The sequence below is a fragment of the Leptonychotes weddellii genome, chromosome 7 (assembly GCF_054177405.1).
Source record: "Leptonychotes weddellii isolate Sample4059 chromosome 7, ASM5417740v2, whole genome shotgun sequence".
In the NCBI taxonomy this organism is placed as follows: domain Eukaryota; kingdom Metazoa; phylum Chordata; class Mammalia; order Carnivora; family Phocidae; genus Leptonychotes; species Leptonychotes weddellii.
In genome coordinates this window covers 104,206,629-104,211,737 of record NC_138375.1, presented here as the reverse complement: position 1 = coordinate 104,211,737, position 5,109 = coordinate 104,206,629, and positions in this window count along the sequence as shown.

Here is a 5,109-nt window from a genome sequence, read left to right as displayed (position 1 = left end):
ATCAAGATAACATTTCCAAGATCTCCAGAAATGCTGCATGCCTTTTGTAATGCATCCCTCTCTCCAACCCTGCTTCCAGGCAGCCCCTGCTCTTTTTGGCACTGGAGAACAGCTTGCATTTTCTAGAGTTCAATTTAAATGGAATACTGCAGTGTATATTCCTTTTTTGCCTGGTTTCTTATATTCAGTGCTGTGGAGATTCATTCAGTTTACATACATGTTTATACCTTCATCTTTTGACAGACACTTGAGTCTTTTGTGTTAGTATTTTTGATACTCCTACCAGTGAGAACTCTTTAAATTGGTTCTTATGACAAGCTTAGTCAGCCTTTGATAGCTTTTGTGCTTTTTGGCAAAAGATTTTCTAGACTCACAGTATACATTTTCAGTCCCAAATCTGGAATCTGATCTCTCCAAAGGGTCTCTAGTTCCTTATAGTGGGAAATGTTATTTGGTGCTTAGCATGCTCATTGTGTCAGGATTTCATTGCTTTTAGGCCTTTAGAGTGGAAGGAATTGGGTAATCACTGTTATTAGAAAAAATAAAGTTCATACTGACTGATGATATAATTAATATTACAGGGTTTTAATTTGGCTTTGATTTTGATAATTGTATCCTTTTTTTTTGCTGAAAATCTTCATACCTAATGATAATTACATAATTAGACTTTATGTGTTCTTATAATTAAAAAAATAACAATACATAGTAGTATTGCCGTTCAGAATAGAATATTGAATAGTTAGTGGTTCTAGTAGGTGGTTCTTTTTGTCCTTAGAAAAAAATACATCACACTGACGGTGAAAATACTCTTTAGTAGTTCCTTTTCTAAATGTTTATGCTAAAAATTTGATACCTATTGTGTTCATTTGTTTCAGTTTGTTTTCTGCTTTTAAGGATTGCTAAGAATTGAATTTTTTTTTTTTAAGATTTTATTTATTTATTTGACAGAGAGAGAGACAGCCAGAGAGGGAACACAAACGGGAGTGGGAGAGGGAGAAGCAGACTCCCCGCTGAGCAGGGAGCCCAACATGGGGCTTGATCCCAGGACCCTGGGATCATGACCCGAACCGAAGGCAGACGCTTAACGACTGAGCCACCTAGGCACCCCTAAGAATTTAATTTTTAAGACATTATGTAAAACATTATTATTTTACAGTTCCAAAATCAGAAGTATAAAACAGTACATTCTTGCTTTTACCTTTGTGTCTTCTGCCCTGTTCTTTCCTCCCCTTTAGTTTTTGGTTTCTTTTCATTATTTCTTTCTGAAAATGCACATGTGCACATGCATGTCTGTGTCTGTCTTCTCCACTCATTCTTCATCAGGGCGCCTGGGTGGCTCAGTCGTTAAGCGTCTGCCTTCGGCTCAGGTCATGATCCCAGGGTCCTGGGATCGAGCCCCACATCAGGCTCTCTGCTCCGCGGGAAGCCTGCTTCTCCCTCTCCCACTCCCCCTGCTTGTGTTCCTGCTCTCGCTGTCTCTCTCTCTGTCAAATAAATAAATAAAATCTCTAAAAAAAAACAAAACTGTTCTTCATCATTTTTCACTTAACATGACGAAATAGACATAGTTGCACGTTAGTATATAGAGCTCTTTCTTTTTTATACCTGCATGGTTGTAATTCCTCATGTGGATGTAATGTAGTTTATTCCATCAGTATTCTTTTAATAGACATTGGGTTATTTTCAGTTTTTTACTATTACAAACAGCCTTGTACATGTTTGTCTTTTTTTAAATTTTTTAATTTTTAAGATTTTTTTATTTATTTGACAGAGAGAGACACAGCGAGAGAGGGAACATAGCAGGGGGAGTGGGAGAAGGAGGCTTCCCACCTGAGCAGGGACCCCGATGCAGGGTTCAATCCCAGGACCTTGGGATCATGACCTGAGCCGAAGGCAGACACTTAACGACTGAGCCACCCAGGCGCCCCTTTCCTTTTTGATTTTTAAAATTATTTTGGCATTTTTTTCTTTGGGATAGATTCCTACAAGTGGAATTACGAGGTTAAAGGGTAAATGTATGTCATTTTGCTAGGTGTTGGCCAAATTCTTCTTCACAGGAGAGGCACCATTTTGTGTTTTCAACAGTGTGGCAGGCAGAATGGTGCTTCTCTCTCCTCCCCCACAGTGAGGTCCGTGTCTCAATCCCGAGAACAAGAATCAGAATTAGAAAATTAACACTGATACAGTTTTGTTATCTAATCTACAGACTTACTCATATTTTGCCAATTACTTTAATATCCTATATAAACAAAGGATTCTGTATTTCTAGAAATAACATTTTCATGCAGTTTCAGTAAATCAAAAACTTACCCTTCTGGGTACTTGACTGGCTCACTCATTAGAGTGCGACTCTTGATCACAGGGTTTTAAGTTCAAGCTTAAAATCTGGGTGTAGAGATTACTTTTAAAAAATAAAATCTTGGGCGCCTGGGTGGCTCAGATGGTTAAGCATCTGCCTTCGGCTCAGGTCATGATCTCAGGGTTCTGGGATCGAGTCCCGCATCGGGCTCCCTGCTCCTTGGGAGCCTGCTTCTCCCTCTGCCTCTCTCTCTCTCTCTCTCTCATGAATAAATAAATAAAATCTTTAAATAAAATAAAATAAAATCTTGAGAAAAATAATAAACTTACTCTTAAAGAGTAAGCTTGTTATCTATGACACTTTATTTCCATCCTTCTGTTTAACTCAGGTGTTTCAAGTGTGCAAGTTCCACATGTGACATACATACCAAGCTATAAGAGAAATAAATAATTGGAGACCTAAAAGTCTAACATACAGTAATGAATAGTATAGGTCTTCTGAAGGAAAGTGTTCTACTATAAATTTAGGTTTTAAGTTTCTCAAAGTTATATGAACTAAATTTTTTTGTTTTATGGTTGTCACCAGCTGCTAATAAGTTTTAATTGTAATGGTTTTATTGATGCTTAATAATTCAAGGATAGAATAGTAGAATGTTAGAACTAGAGGAATCTTAGGTATCTTCCAAATGTCTTACTTTACTGAGGCCCAAGGAAATTGATGGCTTGTCCAACTGATACTCACATAAGTAGTCGGCAGCAAATATGGGACAAGAGTAAACACCTTTCCAACTAAATTGGTAGTAATAGGATTTACAAATTTCAGGTTTTGCTAAGCGTCAAAGAAGGAGCTTCGTTATGGAAAGATTGTTAAAGCATACAGATCGTTACTATTTGTTACTCTTTTAAAAAAAACTTTTTAAGTAAAACATAAGAAGAGAAATCTAAAAGTCCATAAGCTGAATTTTCATAAAATGAACATACCGACGTAACCCTCATTTGAGACAAAAAATAGAATATTTCAGACATCCTTCTTTTCCCCCCCAAAAAGTGACTATTCTTTATAACATATTAGTTTTTTTCTGTTTGTCAATATTATGTAAATGGAATCATTCAGAATATATACCTTTGTGTCTGACTTTGGCTTAGCATTGTTCATGAAATTCATGATGGTAGCTATCTCAAGTTGAATGCAGAAAGAGATGCAGACTCCAGATGCATTCTCTTAAGACAGACATTAAAGAGATTTGTAAAAATATAAAACAATGCCGCTCTTCTCATTTTGAAAATACTTTTTATCAAGTGTTATTTATGTTAATATTATGGTTTTGTTATTGCTATTTTAAAATGAAATAAGTAAAGAGGGATGTCTGGGTGGCTCAGTTGGTAAGCGTCTGCTTTCGGCTCAGGTCATGATCCCAGGATCCTGGGATCGAGCCCTACATCGGGCTCCCTGCTCAGCGGGAAGCCTGCTTCTCCCTCTCCCACTCCCCCTGCTTGTGTTCCCTCTCTTGCTGTGTCTTTCTTCTGTCAAATAAATAAATAAAATCTTTAAAAAAAAAATAAAATGAAATAAGTAAATATTTTAAAAATTCTCAATTTTATTATACCAGTAGGTATATCTACATAAACAAAATACTTTGAAATCCTCCATCATTTTTAAGACTTGTAAGGAATTCAGAATTCAAAAATTTGAGAGCCACTGATTCAGTATAGTCTAATTTATTTTCCCTGTGAGTAATTATTTTGAGCTTATTTTCATATGCTTACTGGCCATTTGGATATCCTCTTTTGTAAAATGCCTGTTCAAGTCTTTATTATCATTTATTTATTTATTTTTAAATTTGTAATCTCCACCCCCTGTATTTTATTTAGATATATGGCTTTTGTCAGTTATATGTGGTTCAGATGTCTTCTACTCTTTGTCTTCCCCCTTTACTCTCTTAATGATATCTTTTGATTAACAAAAATTCTTAGTTTTTTGTTTTTTTTTTAAAGATTTTATTTATTTATCAGAGAGAGAGCGAGAGAGCACAAGCAGGGGGGAGCGGCAGGCAGAGGGAGAAGCAGGCTCCCTCCTGAGCAGGGAGCCTGATGCGGGACTTGATCCCAGGACCCTGAGATCGTGACCTGAGCCGAAGGCAGAGGCTTAACCAACTGAGCCACCCAGGCGTCCCCAAAAATTCTTAGTTTTAATGCACTCCAATTTATCAGACTTAATTTTTTGTTAATAATTCTATGTCCTATTTAGTAAAACATGAAAATACTCTTGTTTTATCTTCTAGAGGCTTTGTTGTTTCACCTTTCATAATTAGATCTAAAATCCACATGTAATTGTTTAATGTAACAAGCATGTAGGTCAGATTGAATTCCTGTCTGGATACCTAGTCTACTAATACCATTCATTGTCACTACTTTTGACCAATGAATCCAACCACAAAGAAAAAATTTTCTCTTTAATAGTAATATCATGGGACAAGCGAAAGCATTGAATTTTTATTGAAGTTGCTCATGTAAATAAATGTTTAACATTGTTTTAATTTATAATTTTTAAAAGTATGATGTTAATTATGTTAATGTGAGCTGTAGAATATTTTTAAAGCAAAATTTACAAGAAAATAATGAAATGTCAAGAGTACTGTTCAGTTTTTTTTAATTTTATTATGTTAGTCACCATTCATTACATCATTAGTTTTTGATATAGTGTTTCATGATTAATTGTTTGCATATAACACCCAGTGCTCCATTCAGTTCGTGCCCTCCTTAATACCCATCACCAGGCTAACCCATCCCCCCACCCCCTCCCCTCTAAAA